The sequence below is a fragment of the Oncorhynchus masou genome, chromosome 13 (assembly GCF_036934945.1).
Source record: "Oncorhynchus masou masou isolate Uvic2021 chromosome 13, UVic_Omas_1.1, whole genome shotgun sequence".
NCBI lineage: Eukaryota > Metazoa > Chordata > Actinopteri > Salmoniformes > Salmonidae > Oncorhynchus > Oncorhynchus masou.
Window position 1 is genome coordinate 24791617 of NC_088224.1, and position 9623 is coordinate 24801239.

Below are 9623 nucleotides of genomic sequence, written 5' to 3' on the forward strand. Positions count from 1 at the left end.
TTGTATTGAAGGACTTCTCCTTTTTACTTTATTAAATACACCGTCTTAAGTACTGCTGTGTCTGCCTCATCTTCTGGGTTCTGCTGACTATTCGTGGCTCAGTTGGTTAAGTGACTGTTTCTCATTCCGGAGACCCAGGTTCGTAACCGGGTCCTGACACAGCCCAAGGTGTAGCCGTTGCTATGTAAAATAAAACACGCAGACTAGCAGCAGATTGCATGCAGCATGAGCAGCACAGTGAGCGAGGACAGATAGAGATGAGCAGCTAATGTATACTAAAAAAGTTTTTTTCTGATTTCGGGTCCGCGGAGGGCCGGGCCTTAAATTTGGCAGAAGCAATCAGGCCTGGGTAGGGCATGGCCTGAACGTTGCGGGTATGGGTAGGCCTCAGGCTTAATATTCATGCCCCTACAGGGCTGCAGTCTCTGTGAACGTGGGAACATTGCCTTTAAATCACGCTCTAGCACTGAACTTTGGCGATATGGATGGAATCTAGCACAAGATGAGTCATTCCAAGACGTCAAGATTTGTCAATTCTCTCCAAGGAGTTGTCAGGTGGCTATTCCTACTGGTGTGAATGAGCCACTGGCTCCAAGAGGATGCAACATGCGACATTAGAATCAAAGAAAAAGAAAGCGCTCACATACTGTTTTTTTAACTTACTTATGGAACTAGCACCCATTTTCAGGAGAGCAGAGTAGATGAGTGGTGAAGAGAGGAGAGAGGGATGAGGAGAGGGATAAAAGATGAGAGCAAGATGAGAAGGGGGGTAAAGGAATGAGAAGAGAGGAGAGGAGGGAAAACAGTACAAACAGCATGCTAATGAAAACTTGATACTAAACTATTAAAATAAAACGTATACATAATTTCAAATTCTTTATATTAAGCAAACCACATGGTACAATTTTGTTTTTAAATGCATTTATGGATAGCCAGGGGCACACTCCAACACTCAGACGTCATTTACAAACAAAGCATGTGTGTTTAGTGAGTCCGACAGAGGCAGCAGGGATGTTCTCTTGACAATTAAATGATTTGGACTATTTTCTGTCCTGTTAAGCAATACAAATGTAACGGGAGCTTCTGGGTGTCAGGGGAAATGTATGGAGTAAAAAGGATTTTCTTTGGGAATGTAGTGAAGTAAAAGTATAAGTTGTCAAAAAATATAAATAGTGAAGTAAAGTACAGAAAAAACTATTTAAAAGTACTTTACACCACTGTTGTTACAAAACCATTACACCGCATGACCAAAGGTATGTTTACTCCTGCTCGTCAAACATCATTCCAAAATCATGGGCATTAATATGAAGTTGGCCCCCCTTTGCTGTTATAACAGCCTCCACTCTTCTGGGAAGGCTTTCCACTAGATGTTGGAACATTACTGTTATAACAGCCTCCACTCTTCTGGGAAGGCTCTCCACAAGATGTTGGAACGTTACTGCTATAACAGCCTCCACTCTTCTGGGAAGGCTTTCCACTAGATGTTGGAACATTACTGTTATAACAGCCTCCACTCTTCTGGGAAGGCTTTCCACTAGATGTTGGAACATTACTGTTATAACAGCCTCCACTCTTCTGGGAAGGCTTTCCACTAGATGTTGGAACATTACTGTTATAACAGCCTCCACTCTTCTGGGAAGGCTTTCCACTAGATGTTGGAACATTACTGTTATAACAGCCTCCACTCTTCTGGGAAGGCTCTCCACAAGATGTTGGAACGTTACTGCTATAACAGCCTCCACTCTTCTGGGAAGGCTTTCCACTAGATGTTGGAACATTACTGTTATAACAGCCTCCACTCTTCTGGGAAGGCTTTCCACTAGATGTTGGAACATTACTGTTATAACAGCCTCCACTCTTCTGGGAAGGCTCTCCACAAGATGTTGGAACGTTACTGTTATAACAGCCTCCACTCTTCTGGGAAGGCTCTCCACTAGATGTTGGAACATTGCTGCAGGGACTTGCTTCCATTCAGCCACAAGAGCATTAGTGAGGTCGGGGACTGATGTTGGGCGATTAGGCCTGGTTCGCAGTCAACGTTCCAATTCATCTTAAAGCTGTTCGATGGGGTTGAGGTTAGGGCTCTGTGCAGGCTTGTCAAGTTCTACCACACCGATCTCGACAAACCATTTCTGTATGGACCTCGCTTTGTGCACAGGGGCATTGTCATGCTGAGACAGGTGAGGGCCTTCCCCAAACTGTTGCCACAAAGTTGGAAGCACAGAATCATCTAGAATGTCATTGTATGCTGAAGCATTAAGATTTCTTTCCACTGGAACTAAGGGGCCTTGCCCGAACCATGAAAAACAGCCCCAGACCATTATTCCTCCTCCACCAAACTTTACTGTTGGCCCTATGTATTGGGGCAGGTAGCGTTCTCCTGGCATCCGTCAAACCCAGATTCGTCCCTCGGACTGTCAGATGGACTTGTTTCCACTGCTCCAGAGTCCAATGGCGACAAGCTTTACACCACTTCAGCCGACGCTTGGCCTTGCGCATGGTGATCTTAGGCTTGTGTGCTGCTGCTTGGCCATGGAAATCCATTTCATGAAGCTCGCAACGGACAGTTCTTGTGCTAACGTTGATTCCAGTGGCAGTTTGGATCTCGATAGTGAGTGTTCTACTGCCAATGTTTGTCAGTGGAAATTGCATGGCTGTGTGCTCGACGTTATACACCTGACAGCAACAGGTATGTCTGAAATAGCCACAGTGTATCTTGTGAGCCATTGGAATTGCATTTATTTTCCAATTACTTAATAGGTCTTAGTCAGACCCCTGAACAATTCTTTTGAACCAACAACATACATTCTGATGAGAGTATGTGTGTGTGTGTGTGTGTGTGTGTGTGTGTGTGTGTGTGTGTGTGTGTGTGTGTGTGTGTGTGTGTGTGTGTGTGTGTGTGTGTGTGTGTGTGTGTGTGTGTGTGTGTGTGTGTGTGTGTGTGTGTGTGTGTGTGTGTGTGTGTTATATGCATTTTTATCTAATAACCCTATAAGGGTCAATTATATTGCACTCTGAAACTCATTGCTATTTTGATGCAGAGACGGTGTCAGAGAAAGGTCTGGTCAGAACAGAAAGAGGGATTCAGGAGAGCTAGGCTTACTGATTGTCATTGATAATAATATGACAAAACTATCTGAAGCCTTTCTTCCTACTCAACAACCCCTGTTACCTTTAATTCTACATGAGGGAATATTTGAATGTGTTTCCAAAGTGTATATAGTACTGTACAGTACAGATATAGCAGCAATATACAATAGGGATTATAATAGTAAGATGAATGGTGTGTATTGTGTATAACTACCCAGCAAACAGGAGACCTCCTAACGACATTTGGCGACATTCCCATTAGGTCCCTTAAACTGTTTCGGGAAGACGTTATCCCGCTGACATTCGGAGAACATTAAAACATGACGTTAACCTCGGGACCATAAGAGGATGTTCAGTACAGGTCCCGGTTTGGTCGCATTATAACGTTGCAATAAGGTATTTTGATATCCATTAGGGAAATGTTATGAAAAGGTTCCTATTTGGTTCTGACAAGACGTTATCCATGGGACATTCAATGACCACAAGGGGACGTTTCAATATGGTCAAGGGGACGTCGCATGATGGTCCCAAGGGAACTTACTCTGGGGATCTTTGTATAATTCCCTATACGTTACCAGGACATCGCTTAGGACCTTGTCAGGACCATGTCAGGACCTTTTGAGGCCATTCTCAGGTCTTTCATTTTACTAGTCACTTTAGGTGACAAAATAGTCACCTAAAGTGGTCAGGATGTTGTGTCATGTTCCCCTGGACGTTTTGTCTAGTTCCCAGTTTGTTCTGGGGACATCCACGAGGATGTTTTTAGGACATGCTTGGGATGTTGTCTCATGGTCCCCTGGAGGCCAGGACTCACATGATGGTCCCAGGTGTCCCAACCTACTATAAGTAAACTAATGAAATGGTGTGGGTGTTTTAAGGTAAGTGGTACTTGTTAAGCTAAAATAGTTCAAAAATCTTTGATCAATATGATTACATTTTACATGATTACTTAGTACTGACTTTCCAACATTTTCAACCTGGGATTTGAACTCATAATTTACATCAGGCTGATCTTTCTGCTATGCCACACAGTCTGAAACATTCTCAGAAGTCCCATACAGCACAGCTACCCATCTGGCGGCCAAGTTCGGCCCGCGGGTGGTTTTATTTGGGCCCCCAAGTTTTCTGGGCAAAAATAAATAAATAAATAATAATAATATACAGTACCAGTCAAAAGTTTGGACACACCTAATCATTCAATAGTTTTTCTTTCTTTCTTTTTTTTTTACTATTTCCTACATTGTAGAATAATAGTGAAAACATCAAAACTATTAAATTACACATATGGAATCATATAGTATCCAAAAAAGTGTTTAAAAAATCTAAATTAGCCAAACTTTTCCTTGATGACAGCTTTGCACACTCTTGGCATTTTCTCAACCAGCTTCACCTGGAATGCCTTTCCAGCCGTCTTTAAGGAGTTTCCACATATGCTGACCCCTAGTTGGCTACTTTTCCTTCACTCTGCGGTCCCAAACCATCTCAATTGCATTGAGGTCAGGTGATTGTGGAGGCCAGGTCATCTGATGCAGCACTCCATCACTCTCCTCCTTGGTAAAATATCCCTTACATAGCCTGGAGGTGTGTTGGGTCATTGTCCTGTTGAAAAACACTTGATAGTCCCACTTGACGCAAACCAGACAGGATGGCGTATTGCTGCAGAATGCTCTGGTGTGCCTTAAGTGTGCCTTGAATTCTAAATAAATCACTGGCAGTGTCACCAGCAAGGCACCCCCACACCCTCACACCTCCTCCATGCTTCACGGTGGGAACCACACATGTGGAGATCATCGATTCACCTACTCTGCATCTCACAAAGACACGGCGGTTGGAAGCAAAATCTCAAATTTGGAATTATCAGGACAAAGGATTTCCTCCGGTCTAATGTCCATTGCTTGTGTTTCTTGACCCAAACAAGTCTCTTCTTGTTATTGGTGTCCTTTAGTAGTGTTTTGTTTGCAGCAATTTGAACATGAAGGCCTGATTCAAGCAGACTCTAAACAGTTGATGTTCAGTTGATGTTCAGAGATGTGTCTGTTACTTGAACTCTATTTGGGCTACAATTTCTGAGGCTGGTAACTTATCCTCTGCAGCAGAGGAAACTCTGGGTCTTCCATTCTTGTGGCGGTCCTCATGAGAGACAGTATCATCATAGCGCTTGATGGTTTGTGCCACTGCACTTGAAGAAACTTTCAAAGTTCTTGATATTTTCCGTATTGACTGACGTTCATGTCTTAAAGTAATGTTGGACTGTTGTTTCTCTTTGCTTGTTTGAGATGTTCTATCCATAATATGGACTTGGTATGTTACCAAATAGGGCTCTCTTCTGTATACTACCCCTACCATGTCACAACACAACTGATTGGTTCAAACGCATTAAGGAAGAAAAATCCACAAATTAACTTTTAACAAGGCACACCTGTTAATTGAAATGCATTCCTGGGGATTACCTCATGAAGCTGGTTGAGAGAATGCCAAGAGTGTGCAAAGCTGTCATCAAGGCAAAAGGTGGCTATTTGAAGAATCTGAAATATAAAATGTATTTTGATTTGTTTAACACTTTTTTGGTTACTACATGATTCCATATGTGTTATTTCATAGTTCTGATGTCTTCACTATTATTCTACAATGTAGAAAATTGTAAGAAAAATAAAGAAAAACACTTGAATGATTAGGTGTCCTAACTTTTGACTGGTACTGTATATCATTTTATTTGTTATTTTTTATTGCTGGACATAAAAGACTAAAAACATTAGGAAATGAGTTCCAAGTGATTTTAATTTTGTAAATCTGTTCCAAGCATTCCCACACATAATAGAGAGAGAGAGACACGTGATCATATACAAATGTAAGCATGGTTTGACATGATTATGTTTCAGTCAAATATTATATCTGTTTTAGCTTTTTGCGGTCAATTTGCAGTCTTCAAATGATTTGTGATTGGATTCCGGCCCACCGACCATCCACTCAAGAAAGAATTGTCCCGCAGCGTTATGTAGTTGATGATCCCTGCCCTACACATTCATTACCTGTAATATATCTCCCACTTAGCTAAAGAGTACCATCTGCACATCTATTCTAGTTATCAGTTAATCTGACTATTTTAACATTATTTATTTGATTTACTTATATCAGATTTTTTTTTTGTGTAGTTGTCTAATGTTGGGGCATATTATTCTGTTTTAATGTTACTCCTGAATCACTATGATAAATATAATAGTGAGATTTACATTGAAGTGTAGGAAAACAGGTGAAATCACTCATTGACATAGATAGCAGGCAGATTGGAATGCTGTGAACCAAGATGTTGTGAGTTCAAATCCCAAGTGAGGACATGTTGAATAATAATGACTAATAATAAATAATTTAATAATCTATGTCAAATATGTATGCTGAAAACACACTGTTTGTATTGCCAACAGACAAAGAGCTGTGAATGGATCACTGGTTCACCAATCAGGGCCTTGATCTGCTTGGCAACACTAACAATGGATACTGTGTAAGGAAACTAGTGTGTGCATGCCCTGGGTAGAATGTTCCCAAGCCGGGAACTAGATGAAAATGTAAAAGAGGCCTATCAACATCCTTGGGGATGTCCCCGTAAAAACTGGGAACTAGACTGAACCACAAGACTATGACACAATTTGCCAAGAACATCCTAAAATCGTCCTTGGGGACATCCCGGGACTAGGCAAAACCCCCACAGGACCATGACACCATGTCCTGATGACTTTAGGAAACCATTTGTGTAGGGATCACCTATGTATTAAGTATTAACCAGTCATTATACACGGCATGGGGAAATCATTAACTATAATCAATCGCTGTCCAATTACGGCTGAATGGATCACTTAGACTGTATTGACTGAACAGTAATGGTTGTTCAACAGAGATGTAAGTATGTGTTGACTTTAGTATCAACAGGCTGTGAAAATAATGTTGAATAAATCAGTTCCAAGTGATGCAATCTATTTATCGCAATGATTTCAAATTAGTCAAGACTTGAGAGGTACAGCTCAATGTCTAAGTGGTGTGTGTGTGTCAGTGGCAGTCTAAATATCTAAATCTAAATATATTTTATATTAAGATTAGGAAGAACATTTTTTTTTATGAGCATGGCCTTATTTCTATTACAGCATATTGGATGACTGTCATTCATATTCCATTCACCCAGCTCAATGTAACATCGATAGATTTAGGCTACTACGTCCTACTTGAATTTGCCCTATACCCATCATGAGGTTGCTACAACCTAGCCTACATAAAAGTTTATAACGTACACTACCGGTCAAAAGTTTTAGAACACCTTCTCATTTAATTTTTTTCTTCTTTATTTTTACTATTTTCTACATTCTATAATAATAGTGAAGACATCAAAACTATGAAATAACACATATGGAATCATGGAGTAACCAAAACAGTGTTAAACAAATCTAAATATATTTTATATTTGAGATTCTTCAAATAGCCACCCTTTGCCTTGTTGACAGCTTTGCACACTCTTGGCATCCTCTAAACCAGCTTCATGAGCTAGTCACCTGGAATTGGTTTCAGGTAAAATGTGTGCCTTGTTTAAAGCTAATTTGTGGAATTTCTTTCCTTCTTAATACATTTGAGCCAATCAGTTGTGTTATGACAAGGTGGGGGGGGGGGGACCAAGTCCATATTATTGCTGTATAATTCCTTCTCGCATCTACGCACTCTCCTCCTTTCACATTTCCTCTTCGCTTGTGGAGTTCAGTGCACAACAAAACAGCTGTCTGTGACCATGCGCAAAACCTCTCCAAGCCACATCTTCACACTATAACCTCTACACAGCCGATATCGTTGTCATCATATTAATGTTACAATTAGTAAAGCCACAATCCATGTGTACAATCACAAAGTACAGTGTACAGCAAGCAGTTTAGCAGTTACATTGGTGGGCCCCGGTGGCAATACATTTATAAAACCGAAAGCTTACCTTGACTTGGAATAGTTGCAGTTTTGGATAGCCTTAGCCATCTAGCTAACATAATTAGCATTACTGTCAGCTTGAGTCAGGTCGTTGAGTTGGCTGAATTAACTGCATTAGCTAAGTAAGTGAAAGGTAAACAACAGCAACAACAAAAAAATGAAATATAGCCATCTATCTTTCTCTCTTTCTCTTTTCTGCTTCTCCTAAATTTTTTAAGAAACTAATTTGTTCCAAACTGTTCAACTATTGTCTTTCTCTCCCTTTGAGTCAACTACTCACCAAACTGCAGTGCTAGCTAGCTGTAGCTTGTGCTTTCAGAACATTCTCTGATCCTTTGATCAGATGTACAACATGTCAGTTCATACTGTAAGAACTCTGATAGGTTGGAGGACGTCCTCTGGAAGTCGTCATAATTATTGTGTAAGTCTACGGAAGGGCATGAGAACCATGAGCCTCCTAGGTTTTGTATTGAAGTCAATGTATGTGGAGGAGCACGGAAAATAGCTGTCCTCTGGCTACACCCTGGTGCTACCCTAGAGGGTGCTATTGAGGCTACTGTAGACCTTCATTGCAAAACAGTGTGTTTTAATCAATTATTTAGTGACATAAATATATTTATGGTAGTTTTATTTAAAAAGGACACATTTTTTCAGGTTTCACAATAAAAAAAATCTGAAATTCACAGAGTAAATTGGTCCTCCCCTTCCTCCTCTGAGGAGCCTCTGCTGGTGTGTGTAAGTGTGCAGCTCTGTGTGTATGCATATGCATGTGTGTGAGGGCGGCAGGTAGCCTAGTGGTTAAGAGTGTTGAGCCGACTAGGTGAGAAAAATTTGTTGATGTGCCCTTGAGCAAGGCACTTAACACGAATTGCTACTGTAAGTGGCTCTGGATAAGAGTGTCCACTAAAATGTAAAGTGTGTGTGTTCGAGTCTCTCTGAGTCACGTCGGGCATGTCTCTTCTGGTAATCACCAGATTCTTGTCACCATCTCCAACACTATTGACAGGGAGATGGGAGATAGCGTGCATAATTGGCTGATGTGCTGTCCCTCATGTAGTTGCTTGTATTAGTGTGACTGTGGAAATCAGTGTGTAACATAAATGTCACTAGTGACTTCATTTTGACATTTACATTTTAGTCATTTAGCTGATGCTCTTATCCAGAGAGACATACAATTAGTTCAATCATCTTAAGTTACACTACATGACCAAAAGTACTGTATGTGCACACCTACTCGTCAAACATTTCATTCCAAAATCATGGGCATTAATATGGGATTTGCTTCCAGTCAGCCACAAGATTATTAGTGAGGTTGGGCACTGATGTTGGGCGATTAGGCCTGGCTAGCAGCTGGTGTTCCAATTCATCACAAAGGTGTTCGATGGGGTTGCGGTCAGTGCTCTGTGCAGGCTTGTCAAGTTTTTCCACACCGATCTCGAAAAACAATTTCTGTATGGACCTCACTTTGTGCACTGGGGCATTGTCATGCTGAAACAGGAAAGGGCCTTCCTCAAACTGTTGCCACGTTGGAAGCACTGAATCATCTAGAATGTCATTGTATGCTGTAGTGTTAAGGT